The sequence below is a fragment of the Dromiciops gliroides genome, chromosome 4 (assembly GCF_019393635.1).
Source record: "Dromiciops gliroides isolate mDroGli1 chromosome 4, mDroGli1.pri, whole genome shotgun sequence".
In the NCBI taxonomy this organism is placed as follows: domain Eukaryota; kingdom Metazoa; phylum Chordata; class Mammalia; order Microbiotheria; family Microbiotheriidae; genus Dromiciops; species Dromiciops gliroides.
Window position 1 is genome coordinate 44369515 of NC_057864.1, and position 18486 is coordinate 44388000.

Below are 18486 nucleotides of genomic sequence, written 5' to 3' on the forward strand. Positions count from 1 at the left end.
ATGGTTCAGGGAAGCCCTGAGATAGTCTCAATTAAGTCCATTCCTGAGATACATCCATATAAGGGAGGACTGAAGAATTGTCCCGGAATTACTTCCCCCACTGGCTAAGAACCCAAAGAATAATTATGGAAATTAGGGTTAGGAATACAGCATCCTGGTCAGCTAGTTTTTGCATGTAGATTGTAACTCTTGAGTAATTGGACCAGTGATGAAAAAGGGGAGGATCCATTTGCATTAGGGACTAGGGTTTAAAACGGGGCCTGCAAGTCCCCATTCTTTGCATCCACCAGCTGCACACTGGGTTGCCCGTTCCTGTGAGAATGACAATGAATGAGCTTTTGACACATCACCACAGCTGAGTTCCAAGAGAATTATTGAGCAGGAGTCATTTTCCTCACAATTGGCAATCTAGCCTGCTCACCTCCAATTCAGATCTGATTCTGATTCATTATCCAACTGCAGAGTCAGTTCAATATATTTCCTTATAGACCAGCCTTTTGGGCTGTCCTTTCAACTAACTGCATGTTAGGATTGTGTAGACAAGAAACAGTGAGCTTGGTAAAGTGGATCAAATGACAGCCTTAGAGCTGAGAAGGCTTTAGGCAAACCCTGTCTCAGCCATTTACTACATTTGTAACCATGGGCAAGCAACTTAAAACCACCACCACCACCTTTTCCAGCCTCAGTTTCCTTATCTGTAAAATGGAGATAATAGCAACTATCTCACAGGTCTGTTATAAGGATCAAATGAATATTATATATGTGTGTGTATACATATATATATATATATATATAGTTTCTATACATTACAAGTATATATACACAATGTTATGTTACTACATATATTACAGTACATATATGTATATATTACAAGCCTTAAAGCTCTACATGTATCAGTTCTTATTATTACCCATTAGTAAAATTCATTTAACTACCCTTAGTTAACTCATTTAACTTCCGTAAATCCCAATATCCTTATGTGTGCAATGGATTCGCTATCTTCCAAGGTGACTTCTGGCTCTAAAGCCTATGAAATAATGAAGTTAATATAAAACTGGCTATATATCAGCGTTCTAGATTGGTATCTGTGACACTTGGTATCTTGACAGATGAACAGATATCATTTAAATGTCGCTTGTACTAATTTATTGTTGAAAACACAATTTAATTCATTCTCCTGTATTACTGATTTAAAAAGAGTGCAGTCTGCCAGACCCAAGGGCTTAAGTATCTCCCTTCCCACACTGGCCTTGTTACTTAAAAGTGTAAATAAACTTGAAGAATGCTAACTCCTATTTTAGTACCTTAGGGACTTAACACCCTTCCTCTGGCTACTAGGCTCCAGGCAAGTCATTTATCTTAGTTGCCCCCAGACACTGCTCTAAGACTGAATTTCCTATAACCATGGCATTGCAAGTCCAGTAAAAAAAATTAAAAGGGTGTGTGTGTGGTGGGGGAGCTTTCAGTTGAGCTCTTTCCATTTCACTAAACATTTCCAATAGTATTTATTTATTTTTGTTTGTTTGTTTGTTTGTTTGGCCAGGCAAGGGGGGGGTGTTTAAGTGACTTGCCCAGGGTCACACAGCTAGTAAGTATCAAGTGTCTGAGGTCGGATTTGAACTCAGGTTTTCCTGAATCCAGGGCCAGTGCTCTATCCACTGAGCTCCAATAGCATTTGAACAAAAATGTGACCAAAATATTTCAAAGTCCTGTGTCTCTATAACCAATAAGACCTACCCACAATTTACAATCTTTAGAGAGTTGCCTGAGGCTTAGAAACATTAAGAAACTTGCTTCTGGTAACATAGCTTGCATTTGAGATAGAATTGGAACCCAGATCTTCTGGACTTCAGGTCAAGCACCCTCCCTGAAGGGCGCTGGTAATGCAGCAGATAGAACTTTTGAGTTTGGAGTCAGGAAGACCTGAATTCAGACACAACCTCAGACACTTCTATGTGACCCTGGACAAGTCACTTAACTTGTTTGACTTAGTTTCCTCAACTGTAAAATGGGGATAATAATAGCTATTATGAGGATCAAATGAGAAAATATTTGTAAAAAGGGCTTAGTATAGTGCCTGGCACATTGTAGGTACTATATAAATGCTTCTCCCTCCCTCCCTTCCTTCCTTCTTTCCTCCTCTCTTCCTCTCTTACTTCCCTCCTTCCTCCCTTTCTTCCCTCCTCCCTCCCTTCCTTACTTCCTTACTCCCTTTCTTTCTTCCCTCTCTTCTTCTGTCCCTCCCTCCTTTCCTCCCTCCCTCCCTCCCTTCCTTCCCTCCTTCCTCCTCTCTCCTTCCTTTCCTCCTTTTTTTCCTTCCTTCTTTCCCCATATTCTGCCAAGCTGCCTCTCTAGCAATGGGCATGCACAGATTAAAACATTCCTAAAGGCATAAATGAGTCCTTTGACTAAGAAATTAATGCATATGACACAGGAATGGGGAAAATAACTTTCTAGAGAGCCAATGTACTTTGTTAGTAACTAAAGCTAAACTGGATTTGTAATTAATTATTACATTAAATGAAAAGTGTAAATGAAATAGGCTTCAAGGAGAAGATTTATGAGCCGTAAAATGGTATGTCCATTTTAAACGAGGGTTGGCATCTGTTAGGGGAAATGTAAAATATGTTTATTTCTAGAAGGACAAGAAATATTTTATGTGTTCCTCCCTTGGATACTATAACAACAGACATTTACATTTGGGGCTCCCCCCATTCCTAAATATATCAACTCAACTTTTAGTGTATCAAATTAGAGAGGCAGATGGGGTCTTCCTTTTCCTGTTGTTATCAGGGCTTCTGGTAGAATAAGTTCAATGATTTTGATCTTAAGAAAAGGCAAATGGCACCAATTGTTGTGAATAAGTTGATTTCCTCCTCTAACTGCCAACTGTCTTACCCCCAAATGTGTGGTTTCTATCTGACAATCCATACTATGAGAAAAAAGCACAGCATAGCCAAAAAGTACAACAAAGACCTGGAGAAAATCTCTGAAGATCATCAGGTTGGGGAAGAGCTGCTGACATCAAATAGATCAAGGGAACCCAGACATCAGAAGCAAAGAGCTCTCCATTTTTTTAAAGGGACAGAGGAAGCTCCCATAAGACTCAAAGGATCCAGCCAACACTCTTAATAGGAGCAATATTCCCGGAAGTGTTAGGTTTGTCCACATGTGAAAGCGTGTGTGGGTGTCTATTCCTTGCTGTTTTACCCCCAAGAAGCTGGGCTTTGGTCTATTAATGGCTCTAGTCTTAGCTCAAAGAACTACAGATTCAGGTCTGGTAGGGAACTAAGATGCAGCCGGGTACAATGGGAAATCATACTAGTACTGAAATGAGGTTCAAATCCTGCTTCTCACACTTAATTACCTGTGACCCAACTGACTAAACCATTTATTCCTCTACAAGGAGGAACCCAGTAGGGTAAGAGGAAAGGAGGGTAGAGAGAAGCCAGATCACCGAGGTCCTTTATTATCAGGCTAAGGAGGTTGGATTTTATTCATTTAGCAATGGGGAGTCATTGGAAATTTCTCAGTGGAGAAATGAATAATATGACCAGAGAAGTACTTTATTTAGCAATGGAAAGCAGAATGGGTAGAGGAAAGAGTAACTGGACCTGGGCTCCTGTATCCATTGTGAGTAGTTAAAAGGGCCTGATGTTATGATGTTAATGGTGGCAGCAGAAATGGAAAGGAGAGGATAGGCATGGGACAAAAGACAAGAGGGTTAGATGTAGGTAGGTGGTGAGGGAATGGGAAGAGTTAAAACTGACTTCAGAGTTTCAAGCCTACATGGTAGGTATGATTAACAGAGAAATAAAGAGGAGAGTTCATCTGGGAAGAAAAGATGATGAATTGAGGTTTGGCTACCTGGAGTGTAGAAGTGTTCTATGACATCTAAGTGGAAATGTCCAGGAGGCAGTTGAAAATAGGGTGCTGTAACATGTAACAGATGTTAGGACTAGAGGTGATAATTGAACTTGTGAGAGCAGAATCAATTGACAAGAGAGATATCATAGAGGTCTGAGTGTAGAGTTTGAGGAAATGAGCTTGTTTGGGAGTTAAGAGTAAGGAGAGGAGTGAGTCGTTGAAAGGTAAAGAAATAGAAAACCCAAAGGAGTATAGTTTTAAGAAGAAAAGAATTGTCTACACTAGAAAATGTCATAGGGCTGTCCAGGATGATAAGAACTGATAGGTTCATTAGATTCAGAATCTTAATGTGGAATTTTAAAAATCTTGGACATGAGATCAAAAGGCTCCTTCAGTAGGTGACATTTGAGACAAAAAATCTATCTAATCACTTGTTAGTTTCCAATCCAATATAACCCAATCCAAAAAGCACATATTAAGTACCTACTGTGAGCAAGCCATTGTGCTACAGTAAGTGCTAGACAATATAAAGATGAAGGGGGAAATGGTCCTTACCTTCAAGCAGCTTACATTCTACTGTAATATAATAGGTGTATAAAGATAAATAAATACACAATAATTTAAATAGTGTGAGCACTAAAAACTGTGGGGACAGGCTTTCTTTCCTAAAGTAACTGAGTCTTAAAGGAAAACAATGATGCATGACAGGAAAGGTATGGAAATGGAAATAATTGGAAAACCTGGTTCAGTGAACAGGAAATAGACCAGTTTGGTGGGTGAATGAACGTAAGTAATGTAAAATAAAACTGTAAAGGGAGGTTGCATTTATGTTGTGAATGTCTTTGAGTGCTAAACTGAGGAATTTGTCTTAGAGCTATCTTCGAGACAAAAGAGACCCACAGAAGGTTGTAGAATAGAGAGTGACATAGTTAGACTTGTGCTTTGGGAAGATGATTTTGGCAGCTTTATGGAACATAGATTGGAGAGTGGAGAGACTGGAAGTTGGAAGTCCACTTAAGAAGTTATTGTAAAATGAACAGGTAGATTTCAGAGAAACCTGGAAGGACTTACATGAACTGATGCTTAGTGAGATGAGCAGAACGAGGAGAACATTGTACACAGTATCAACAACATTGTGTGTTGATCAACTGTGATAGACTTGACTCTTCTCAGCAATACAGTGGTCCAAGATAGTTCCAAAGGACTCATGATGGAAAATGCTCTCCAAATCCAGAAAAAAAGAACTGTGGAAACTAGATACAGATTGAACCATACTATTTCTACTTTTTTGTTTTTCTTTTTTGAGGCTTTTCCATTTTGCTCTGATTCTTCTTTCATAGCATGACTAATGCAGAAATATGTTTAATGTGATTATATATATATATATATATATATATATATATATATAACCTATATCAGATTGCTTGCTGTCTTGGGGAGGGGGGAGGGAAAGGAGGGAGAAAAATTTGAAACTAGAAATCTTATAAAAACAAATGTTGAAAACTATCTCTACATGTAACTAGAAAATAATAAAATACTTTTGTGATTAAAAAAAGATAACTTCTTGTAAGAGTTTGGGGAAGGGGCAATGAGGACTTGAACTACTTCTGTTGGTTTGTAGCTGAGGGAAGGGTAAGAAGAGGATGAATGTAAGAAATATTGTAGAGATTAACTCTCTAAAACTTGATAACTGATTGGATAAAGGAGGAATAGGGTCAAAGTAGAGAGAAGAGTCAAGGATGATAGCTAGTATGCGAACCTCAGTGACTGAAAGGAGGATATCTCCCTTAAAATAAATAGGGAAGTTTGGATAAGGAGTAGGTTTGGGGATAAATAATGAGTTGTATTTTGAGCAAGTCCTTGGGATATCCATGTGAAGATACCTAATAGACATGGACCATCAGGTGGAGAATCGAGCTAGTTATACAGATCCAAGTGACATCTTCATAAAGATAATTGAATCTATGGGAACGGCTGAAATCACTAAGAGGGAAGGTATAGAGAAAGAAGAAGGCTCTGAACAGAATCTTGGAGGGACATCCATAGTTAGGTATTTGGTATGTGTATATATACACAGCAAAAAAGACTATAATGGAGAGGGCAGTAAGGTTAAAAAAAAAAGAAGGAAAAAAAGAAAGAAGGAAGGAAGGAAGGAAAAAACCAAACAAACAAAAGGATAGAATAATGTCATGAAAGCTGAGTGAGAAAAGAGTATCCAGGAGGAAAGGATGATCAATAGTGTGAAAAGTCAAGAAGGATGAGGGCTGGAAAAAGTCTATAGGATTAAGCAATTAAGAGATGTTTAATTGAGTGGTAAGGTTAGAAACCAGATTGCAAAAGGTTAAGGAGGGAGTAGGAGGAGAGGAGGGAGAGGAAACAACTTTTTTCTAGGCATTTTGCTGGGAAAAGGAGGAATGTGATAGAATGATTTTGATTCTTATTTAAACCATTTTTGCTAACTAGGAGGCACTTCAGCAGGGCCAGGATGACAACTGTTGAGGGTTGAGGTCCAAACACTTTTCTCTATACACACTTACCTTTGGCTTCCTCCAGGCCCACATGCAGCTCTGATCAGGACTCTCATCTTTCCTTTTTTTCCCATGGTAGTAGATGAGGCATGGTCATAGGAAGACTGTGGCAAAGGGTCAGAAACATCCACTGAGGATCAAAGGTGGTAGGAATGGGACTGTGTGGCCTATCCAAGCCAGGCTAAGCAGATGTATGCCTCCTGTCACCCCCTCTTGAGGCAGTGTCAGAAAGGGTCTCATTGAAATAGACTAAAGAGGTGAGAATTTATGGAATTGGCATTTCCATGCCAATTGCATAATCTCTCCTGTCCAACCCCCATCCACTGGGTATAGGATAGGTCCTGGCTGGGCAAGTGATGAAGCTGCTCTATTGAGCCTACCACTTAATGGTAGACAACCCCATTTTCTCCATGCCTAGAGGTTTAAAGACCAGGGAGCACAGAACATTACTCTCTTTGAATCTCAATTTGGGTGGGAGGCATGCAGAGTTTTGAAAGAATAGTTTAGGAGGGAGAGAGAAAAGAAAAAGGAATTGCCTGGATTTGATTTTTCCAGACCCTAGTGGAGGGGCAACAGTGGTTCAACTGAGTTTGCTGGAGGACCCCTGAGTGTTGGAATGTCTATTCCCTCCCCCTCATCCTTTACTGTGGGATCCATATCCCAGGATGCCAAGTTAACAGCTTCTGAATTCAGTTCACTTGGGGTAAAATTCCACTGTCCCCATACTGATTATAGCTCTGATTAGATTTGGCTATTGGAATGTCATTGGTGATGTTAAAGAGAACAGTTTCAGCAGATGGGAGAAACCATATTTCTAATGGTTAGGGGGTAAATGGATGAAGGGGGAGAGAGAGGGAGACAGAGAGGCTTAGTAGTAAGAAAAAGGAGAAAAATAAGATGAAAATTTGAAGGAGCAGAGGATTTCTAGAGTGAAAGCTGGAAGAGATTTCCAAACCTATATACCAACCCATTTTTTAAAAAATGGGGCAGAATTGATATTTGAACCCAGGTCTTCTAAAGTGTAGAACAGTTTTCTAGACCAGCAGTTCTTGCCTCTCTTCTTTTGGTCATGGGACCCTTTAGCAGTCTAGAGAAGCATTATGAACCCATTCTTAGGAATAATGTTTTGTTTTGTTTTTGCAGGGCAATGAGGGTTAAGTGACTTGCTCAGGGTCACACAGCTAGTAAGATTTGAACTCAGGTCCTCCTGAATCCAGGGCCGGTGCTTTATCCACTGCGCCACCTAGCTGCCCCCGGAATAATGTTTTTAAATGCATAAAATAAAATACATAATATCACAAAGGAAAATTATATTTAAATAGTTATCAAAATATATCTTAAAAATTTTATTTAAGTATTCAAAATGTAGTCACAAGGACAACAATAAGGAAGCAATAAAAGATTAAGATTCAATAGAGGAGATAATTGATGGAACAAGATCCTAGAGTTGGAGAGATAGGATGTGGTCAATAGCATAGGTGAAAGTGTTGCCCTGGAAAGCAGGAGGAACACATGCAGAGCTAATCTGTGATGAAAAAAAATGTTCTAATGGTTCTGACATTTAACGACCTGCATAGGTGACGTTGATGAAACAGCCAGATGGGACATGAATGAAGGAGACTAGCATCGTGTCCCATCTGGCTTGTCAGTCAGTGGTATGATCTCAAAACAAATGCATGCTCTCTTAGGTTGGTGCTTCAAGAATCCATACATAGGCATGAAGCCATTTCTCGATTTCTGTCACCCCTTTCAGATGCTTCTGAATTGTGTCACTGAAAAGGTTTCCCAGATATCTGCAAATGCATTTTGTATTCCCAGGTATTTATGGCTTCTAGGTGCTTTGTTAAATCCACAAAAATGGTTCATAAAAGAAACTGAATAATGCTGGGCCTATTATGAAAGAATGAGTCACTCCCTCTTACTCTTCAGGAGGAGTGGGTCAGGCAGAGCATTCTTTCTTCTCTTGACTTGACTGGCCATTGCATCATTGTGGAGAAGAGAAAGCCAGGGCATTTCTACACACAATCACGCTGCTAGTATCTGCTAGAATCTAAGTCTACTGATGGTGGCAAATATTTCTCTGAGGTCAGTGAATATAGTGTAGAACTTTATAAAATTAGCAAAACACGATCTCGAGAAGAAAGGAGCAGCTATAAAATACCTTTCTTATTGGATTGCCTAATTTGCTTTGTCATTTCCTAGAAGTGTTCAGAAATTAAAGTATAAATTTTGGTGAATGTGGCATATGTAGGGAGATTAAGTGATGTATTCCACCTAGTAAGAAAAATGTAGATAAACTACTGGTGAAATTTGTTAGATGTAAAAATGTATAAAAGTAAAATTCCCACCTAACTCCATTTCTCTATTAGAATCCAAACTCTTTGAAAGCAAAGGTCTGCATCATAGCTTTATATGTATCTAAAGCAATTAGCAAAGTAATTTCAATTTGGGAGGGTAGGGTGGGAGGAGGGATTGGTTCAGGGCTGTGATTTCATTTATTGAACTTGGAATCACAAGACCTGATTTTTGAATCTTGGCTCTTCCACTTACTTACTATAACATATGACTTTGGGGAAATCACTAAACCTTTCTGGGCCTTGCTTTCCTCATCTGTGCAAATAAAAGGCTGGACTAGATTACCTCTTAATGTCTTTTACACTATCTTTTTTTTTTTTTTTGGTAGGGCAATTGGGGTTAAGTGACTTGTTCAGGGTCACACATCTAGTAAGTGTCAAGTGTCTGAGGCTGGATTTGAACTCAGGTCCTCCTGAATCCAGGGCTAGTGCTCTATCCACTTCACCACCTAGCTGCCCCTTCTTAATGTCTTTTAGACTGCTGGGTCAATGATCCTGTTATCCCAGTGTGGAAACTCTTTCTGCTGATGAAGATCAGCAGACTTTCTGTAAGGTGTTTTCTTAGAAAGTTGTCTGGGAAGTTTAAGTCACATGCAGTTAGTACATATCCTAAACACAGCTTGAACCCTGTCAGATATAGGTAAGTCTTCGCAAAAAAACCAAATGGCACTCAAAACGAACCAATTCTGTTGTCTTCAGAAGACGGGACAAATATAATTATTGTATGCTTAATAAAGAACATTGAAATCAGAAAGAAATTTTAAAAAATAAATAACTGAAGGATAAAAATGCTTCAAATTGAAAAGAGGATCAGTAGGTCCTCAATAACTTTTAAGAGTGTGAAAGAATCACCAAAAAGATAAAAATGTTTGAGAATAGCTCTTCTAGCCATTTTTCATAAACCTTCCTGAATCTGGATTCTGTTCAACCTATTATCTCTACTTCCAAGCTTTGTCTTTATTCAAGTCATCAATAAATATGTTGAACTGCACGGAGCCAAGTATGGGTCCCCAGTGGTATTTGACTAGGGAATCTTCCTCCAATCTGACAATTCATTAGGTTAATAAGCATTAATTAAGCACCACTTTGTGCCGGGCATTATGATAGGCATTGAGGATAAAAGATGGAGGTTGAAGGAAACTAAGGATTCTAAGAAGCATAAATGAGGGGGAAGCAGACATGGGATAAAGCTTTCTCAAAGGCCCAAAGACAGAAGTTCCTCATTGGGGAGGAACTGTAAGAAGGGTGGTTTGGTTGTACTGTAGAAGAAGAGTAATGTATAATAAAGCTGGAAAGGTAGATTAAAGCCAGGTCATGAAGAATTTTAAATGTCAAACATAAGACTTTATATTTAATCCTAAAGATAGTTGGAAGCCACTGGACTTTATTGAGTAGGGGAGTGAAATGATCAGACCTACCCTTTAGGAAAATAGCTTTTGGGGCAGCTATGTAGAAGATGAATTGGGATGGGGGAGAGAATTGAGGCTGGTAATCCAATTAGGAGACCAATTAGACAAGTTTTATTCACAACTTATCCTTGGATCCAGTCAAGCAGTTACAAATCCACCTAATTTTACACTCATCTAGCCCATGTCACTCCATCTTATTTGGCAAGCATCCCAAGAAAGATGTTCTCAAATGTTTTTCTCAAATCTAAGTATACAATGTCTACAGCATGCTTCTGATCTACTTACCAATCAAGTTACTCTGTTAGAACACAATATTACCTTTGGAAAAAATATTTTCCTTTTTAGCATTCACCGTTGAATAATAATGTGTTCTGGACTATGCCCAAAGGGCTATAAAACTGTGCATACCCTTTGATCCAGCAACACCACTAATAGGTTTATATTCCAAAGACATCTCCAAAAAGAGAAAAAGACCTATTTGTACAAAAATTATAGCAGTTCTTTTTGTGGTGGCTGATAATTGGAAATCAAAGGGATGTCCATCAATTGGGGAATGGTTAAACAAGATGTGGTATATAATTGTAATGACATATCATTGTGCTATAAGGAATGATAAGCAAGATGATTTCAGAAAAGCCTGGAAAGACTTCTATGAACTGATGTATAGTGAAGTGAGCAGAACCAGGAGAACGTTGTATACAATGACAGCAATATCTTTTGTTGAAGAATTGTGAATGACTTAACTATTCTGAGCAATACAATGATCCAAGACAATCCCAAAGGAATACTGATAAAGCATACTATCCACTTCCAAGGAAAGAAATAATATTGATTGAAGCATGCTATTTTTCACTTTCATTTTTAAAAATTTTGAGTCATACAAAATGACTAATGTGGTAATATTTTACATAATTGCACATATATAACCTATATCTGATTGCTTACCCAACTCAGGGAGGGGTGAAGGGAAGAAGGGAAGGAGAGATAGAATTTGGAACTCGAAACTTTAAATAAAAATGTTTCTTAAAAAAAATTAATATGGGGCAGCTAGGTGGCACAATGGATAAAGCACTGGCCTTGGATTCAGGAAGACTGAATTCAAATTTGGCCTTAGACACTTGACACTTACTAGCTGTGTGACCTTGGTGGGCAAGTTACTTAGCCCTCATTGCCCTGCAAAATAAATAAATAAACAAACAAACGAACGAATGAATGAATAAATAAATAAAAACAAAATAATTAATGTGTTCTAGAATTTTACCTGGAATAAAAGTTAAGGTCATTTATTTCTAGTATGTAGACTCCAACCTCATTTCTATTGGCACATTTGTCTTTTTCTAGTCCTGAACATCTCTCAGAGATGACTGACAGTGGCTCAGCCAGTTCTTTAGGATATAAGTCCTCTGGTTCTGATGACTTAAGCTCATTAAGCAAATATAAATGTTTTTTTGATCATTTCTTCATTATCTTGGGTTTCTACTTCATGCTGGCCATTTTTTACTATTCTTTCCAGGGCAATGAGACTACCTTTCCTTTGGGCCTTTCCTTACTTTCAATATAGCAAAAAAAAAATTAAAAATAACCCTTTTTCTGTCTTTAGCATTCACTGGCAACCTGAGTTCTTCCTGGACATTAGTGTAGGTCAGCACTATTCTTCTGTATTCATTCTCAAATAACTTGGGTAATTTATTTCACCTACTTTGAGTAGCTCTCTTTTTTTTCTTGTTTTGGGAATAATTTTGTTTTTGCCTTCAGAAGTTTATTTTATGATTTGATTTATAAAAATTCAATACATGCATTTTTAAAAGTAATGCACCTATTACATAAAACAAAGTATTTTTGTAGTAAGCAGTAAAACACAAGAAAAAGTTTTAAATTTTTTCAGACCACTATGTTACTCATTGAAAACCTGTCTATTAACATGTATTTGTGTATGCTTAAAGTCTATGGTAAATGAGAAAAAAAAATTAGATAGCATTAAGATATGATCTCATATATATTATAATTGAAATCATATTCAGGCAGTTCCAGTTGTTCCCTGCTTCATATTTCACCATTTTGCTCACTCACATTATCATTTTGGCTTAATAAAAACTTATATTTCAATTTTCTTTGCTTCTGCTGGCTCACAGAATAGTTTCCACTGACGATGCTGAACATGTTTAAACAGACAAATGCAATAGCCCACGTTCAGTTCAGTTCTCTTTATGATTGTCTGCCAAACTGTATTTCCTGCAGAGGTAGCCCAACCCTGAAGGCATAATGACAAAGGCAGATACTCTTAAATGCCAGTGACTCAGTCCATATCCCCAGTCTATTCTAGCATGTGATTATATATCAGAAGGTTGTTTGGTAAGCACTGAATCAGAGCAAAAGGATTTGGGTCTTTGTGAGGGAATAGCTCTTCTATATTTACTTGCCCCTTGTACCCTTAAATGGTTGTTAATGATAGAATCATTACATGACATAATTTATAATAGAACACAATTATAGTATATTCATTATTACTTATATTTGTATATGCTCAGTAGCAGAAGCTATAGCGGCTGAAATAATTGCTGGGGAGTCCTAAGTAATTGAAAATGACTTCATTCATTGATTCATTTATTTACTCAATACAAATTTACTGAGGAGATACTGAGTGCAATCCACTGAGAAGAATAAATATCTGAATAAGACACAGGTAGTCTTGTAGAAGTTGTTTATGATTTAGTAAAGGCAATAAGATATGTTTACCCTTGGGGGGAGGTGGAAGGAGGGAGAGACAGAGAGAGATAGAGACAGAGAGACAGAGACACACACACAGAGAGACAGAGAGACAGAGACAGAGAGAAAGAGACAGAGACAGAGAGAAAGAGACAGAGCAAGACAAGAGAGAACGAGAGAGGAGGGGTGTTCTATAGGATGGCAGTATTTTGATGGCATTGCCCTCCTCTACACTATGGCTATTTCTGTATAGATGGTTGGTATGAATCATTAAAATCAGAGTACTCAATTATTTGTGAACTGATTCTGCCCAATACAGAGGAATTGGTTGCCAAAGCTGAAATGATAGGAACCTTGGAAAGAAGTGATCCCTATATCTTAAGAATTTGTGATAAGGGAAGAAATACAGGACAAACCCTAAACTTGGGAAGAATAGATTTCAGAGAGGTCAGCGGAGGAATAGGTAGGATTCCCATTCCTTAAAATTCTACAGGATAATTTGGCTCAGAAAGTGATGGGATACTATTAGGAATAAAAGTCTAATGACACAAACAATAGTGATTCTATAGTGATGAGGAATAAAAGGGAGAACAGTCTTAAAAAGACTGATGTAGATGCACAGGAAACTTCTGGATCACCTTGAACTCTAAGAAAGAGGTGCAAAGAAGATGAAAGCAAAGGAATTTTACTGAGGATGAATGCAAAAGTGTGGCATGGTCCTATAAGAATAGTGCTAGTTGTACTAAAGCTCAGAATAAGCTAAACCTTTCAATGTATGCTAAGCAAAACAAAAAGAATTTTTTATAGCTATATTGGGAGTAAGACTAAGATCAAAGGAGGGTTAGGATCATGACTCATGATAGAGGGAAAATAATAACAGATGATGGAGAGAAGACAGAACTACTCAACACATTTTTTCTTTTTTCTTTTTTTTAACTATGAAGAACAGTCTTCAGTCTGACATGGATAGAATAAAAATGATTAACAAGGAGTTGAAACCCAAGACAATTAAGGAGACAGTAAGAGAGTGCCTCCTTGCCCTGAATAACAGATAAACTACATTTCAGAATACCAGAAGAACTAGCAGGTGTCATTGACCACTGAGTTGTAATCACCCACTCATCTTTTAAAAATTATGGAAAACAAGATACTAGAGGATTGGACATAGAGTAATGTCCCATTTTTCCAAAAAAGAAATAGGATAGATTCATCAAATGATTGATTGGTGAGCTTTACTCTGATTTCTGGAAAATTCTAGATTAATAAAGGGATGATTTAGAAGCATTTAGAAAGGGAAATTGTGTTCCCTAAGAGTAGGCACAGTTTTATCAAGATTAACTTGTACCAGAGTAAATTTAATTCCTTTTTCTGATTGATTCAGTGGATAAGGGTAATGCCATAGATATTATACACCTAAGTCTTAGCAGGTATTTGAAAAATTATCACAATATCTTTGTGGATAAGATGGAGAAATAAATATGACATACTGTAATTTGGTAGAATAACCAAAGAAGAAGTCTCCAACAGAATTTGCCTAGCCCACTAAATATTTACAGCAGGCATAAAGGGAGATGTGGGTGATACATTAAATATCAATATTTTAAAATATTGACAAGCTGGAACAATGGGCCAGATCCAGTAAGACAAAACTGAGAATAAAAGATAAAAGTGAAAACGTTTTTTTAAAAAAACATACACTTGGGCAAGTTTTAAAAAACTGCACAAATATCACATTTCCCAATGATGAATAGTCAACAGTATGTGTGAAAAATTCTGAGTGTTTTATTGGTCTATATTCTCAATATGAGTCAACAAACTGTAAGATATGGATGTTTTTTTAAGAAGGGGCAATGTGACCTTAGGTAACATTTAGAGAAGCTAAGTGTAAAAAATATGGGAGATAATGATCATGTTGGCCTCTGTTCTGCTCAGATTGGAATATTGCAATAAGTTCTAGTGGAATATTGATAATTGCCTCATGGAGATTGCCTAGTATGGCAAAACTAGAAACTATGCCATAGAAAGATCAGTTGAAGGAACTAAGTATACTTAGTCTGGCAAAAAGAATTTGGAGGGACAGGGAATCTGTCTTCAAGTATTTGAAGGATGGTCATGTGTAAGAGGGATAAGAATTGTTCTTTGGTTCCTTGAGGGAATAAATAGGAGTGATGGGCAGACTGAAGAGCCAGATAACGTCTCAATATAAGAAAATCTAACAAATTTATCCGGTGGTAGAGGCTGCCTCTTGATCACTTAAGAGTATGGATAGGGCCTAGACTTGTGATTTCAAATTGGTTCAAGAACTCTTAGAAAAGGAAGCATTCTTTAGCACTACTAATAGGTACTTTCTTGACAATTTAAGTCCTTAGTTGCCTAGAGTGTGGAGAGATTAAATGACTTGCCCAGGGTCACATAGTTATGGGCCAGTATGGGTCAAAGACATGAATTTAAGCTTTCTTGGTTTTAAGATTACCTACCTCATTATGAAGTATGTCACCTAGAAGAATCACTTTAAGAGATCAAATAGATATTATAAAAACAATGCATTCTGAAGGCAATCCCCCAAATATATTTACCATAGTTTCTGTAAACCTCTTTGCACTCCCCTTAATTGTTCATTTTCAAGGGGAAACTATGGGCAAATTCATGTATTGGACTTTTTATACTTGCAGGTGTTTGGATACAATAGTAATGTGTTACTATTTAAGAAAGAAAGTACTGAATGTATTTAAGTTATTTTAAAATGAGGGTAGGCAATAGTTTTGCCTTTCTTTGTATCTTAAGTGCTTAATACAGTGCCTGGCACATAGTAGGTGCTTATCTACTTGTGACTTTTGAAGACAAGTGGACACGGCTAATCGAGATCTTGATCTGGAATGGGTATTTTGGTCCTTCTTTCCAGAGTTTTCATTTCAGCATCACTCTTCTAGATAAACTTCTGAGTTTCTCTTCTTTTTCCTTTCTTTCTACATTTTTTCATCACCAAATCAGTAGTATGGTTTGAAAGGTAAGAGAATCATTCCATTTCCTTCTCAAATCCCCACTTCCATTAGCCCTCTATTTAGTGACTGGTTTGACGCCCTAATCAGACACTTACTTTGCCTACTCCCAACACTGTCCATTCACAGAAGTCTCACCCCATTCAAATTGGAAGATCTTTTTGGAATGGAACTTGGTTCTTTTCACAGATCAGTTTTCTTCTTCTTACTCTATTCTGCCTTTATGGAAAATCTTGGGTTTGACAAAAACTGCAACATAGTTCTTGAGGGTGACGAACTTTTGTTCTTGTCTCGATCTATTATTTTAGTTAGAGCAAACTTCGGAGAATCACATTAAAATGTTAAACCTGTTTTTAATGCCTTCTCTTCCTTGCAAGTCCCTTGGCTTCAATAAAATTCACCATACTTTACATTTTATAAGGCATCTCGGGTTTTCTTTTTAAACTTCAATTACTTGCTTGCAATTTTCTTCACTTCTCTTCTTTACCAGTCTTTCTTCTTGTTTCTTTCACCCCCAGAATATGCATAGAAGCACTTATAAGAAGGGGGAAGAGAAGATGAGCACACATCATCTCTGCTCTTACTATTTCTGGCATGCCATACCATGCACATGACTTGGTCTACTCCTTTTTTATCGTCTGGGTATAAATTTGGCATCCTTTCTGTTTATACGACTCAGAGAGGCATATCTTTCATCTTGTCCAATTTTTCTTCTGTGCATAAGTTGCTCTTATTTTCTTCCTCTGTTCTTTCTGGTCTATTTTAGGCGTGCCAACTTCTTCTTTTTTGGGCTGCTGTCTGTATCCACGCGTCCCTTGAGCCTGACCTAATTCTGGAAGTCAATTATTGTTGTCCTATCGGTCTCCTTTTGCCAAAGCTCAATAGTTGGGCTCCAGAAAGAGGAAAAAACCTTCTCGTCTAGAGTTGATGGCGCGTGTTCACTTAGACCCTTTAGAAAACGCAGCCAAGAATTGTCTCTCATTCGCATCCCGAGCAAGGACCAGAAGTACGAATTGAGGAGGGAGTGGGAGAGCCTGGACAGCCCGCTCCGGGTGATTCACAGGATCTAACAGGTGCGTAGCTGCAGCTGCGCTCCTATCCCAAGCTTAGAGTGTAGGGAATAAGACTTTTCAAGGGGAGGAGGAAGGGGGTGGAGCGAATGGGGAGGCCCAATCAGGTCAATGTAGGCCGCCGTTATTCATCTCCTAGCAACCGAAAGAGCCAATGGGAAGGAGTCTAGGTAGTGGGAGGCGCGGGGGAGGGGTGGGAATAGTTCAAACCTGCGGCCCAAGGGAGGGGAGGCAGCGCAGGAGGGGGCGGAGCCTAAACTGGGGAGATAGTCGAGGAGGCGGGGCCTAGGGAAGGGAGGCTCAGCCTGAGGCGCCTCATTCTTGGGCCTGGCAGTTGGGGATTGTAGCTGCTGAGGGGAGTCTGGTGGTCCTTAGGCGAAGAGCCCCCAACCCCCCCCCCCCGCCCATGGGGGGGGCCATGACGGGTGAGTGCCCCCCCCTAGGGTGGGGTCACTGTGACGTGCCTAGCAGGGGCCCAGGAGCCTGGGTGGAGGGGGCGCCATTGGTTGGGGGAGGGGGTTGGGGTTGGAGGTGGGGGGTTGGGGTGGGGGTGGGGGGGTAGGAAGAAGAGTCTTCTCTGCGGCTGGGAATGCAGCGAGGAGGGGGCTGGGCCCGGAGGTGAGTGTGGCCGCCACCCTGGCACCTGGATCTCTCACCCCTCCCCCACTCGCGCCCCTCCCCCTCCTCTGGGAGGCGCCGTTGGAGCCGTTGGCCCCGGGGAGAGGGCAGAGGCCCGGATTAGCTCCCGCTCCCCTTCCCCCCTCAGCTCCAGCGCGAGAGGAGGGGGTTTCAGGTGGGGGACGCCCAGGCTGGGGGAGGGGCGGGAGAATGGGGGCGGGGGCGCCGGACCCTGCAGGACCGACAGGTGCCAGCCAGCAGACAGAGGAAGGGCCGGGCATCGACGCAGGGGAGGAGGCGTGGGGGTGCCGTTGACTGGCCGCCTCCTTCCCTCCTGGGTGAAGGTGAAAAAGGGCAGGCGAGGCGGAGGGCTCGCCCCGACCCTTCCGTAGGCGGGGGGGCGCCGGCCGGGACCCCCTCCCCACGCGGGAAGCCGCCCTCCGAGGCCCGGGCCCGGGGGAAGCCGGTCCTCGGGAAGGACCCTCGGCCGCCGGGATGCGGCTGTCGTAGCCCCAGCGGTCGAGGCTGGCGGGTCCGTGCCTTCCCAGCGGCCTGGACGAGGCGCGGCGGCGGGGCCGGGGCGCGGCGTGCGCGCACGCGTGGGGCTGGGGGCGCGGCGAGCCGCTCGGGGGGGCTTCCCCCGGCCGCCCCTCCCCGCAGCCGCGGCGAGGCCTGGCGGCGTCGGCAGGCTGGTGAGAGCGCTTCGGCGCGGCGCGGCTTGGTGCTGGGAGTGGTGAGATGCGATAGTGGACTGCCGGGAGTCGTCCTGCCAGGCCGTGTGCCGGCGAGGCGGCTCCGAGCGCGGCCGCAGAGCCCTGGTGTCGGGCTGCCCGGAGCAGTGCCGGCCCGAGGCTTTGCGGCCGGGGCGTGGGGCGGCCGCGGGACCGCGGGGCCGGCCGGGTTGGGCGCCCGGGGCGGGTGGCACTCTATGGAGT

The 18486-nt window shown here is 40.7% G+C and overlaps 1 protein-coding gene across 6 annotated transcripts in view; it reads left to right on the forward strand.

Annotated features, from left to right (window-relative positions):
* Positions 1-17229: 17229 nt before the first annotated feature.
* The window catches only part of LOC122756063 (SSX family member 2 interacting protein), a 66233-nt gene continuing 64976 nt past the window's right edge, over positions 17230-18486 (forward strand). For 3 of the 6 annotated variants that reach the window (XM_044005146.1, XM_044005149.1, XM_044005151.1), the window contains exon 1: positions 17231-17358. The gene's annotated coding sequence lies outside the window, so the exon portion shown is untranslated. Of the gene's footprint in view, positions 17359-18486 lie in introns of all 6 variants that reach the window. The other 3 variants (XM_044005148.1, XM_044005150.1, XM_044005147.1) reach the window with 2 other exon arrangements.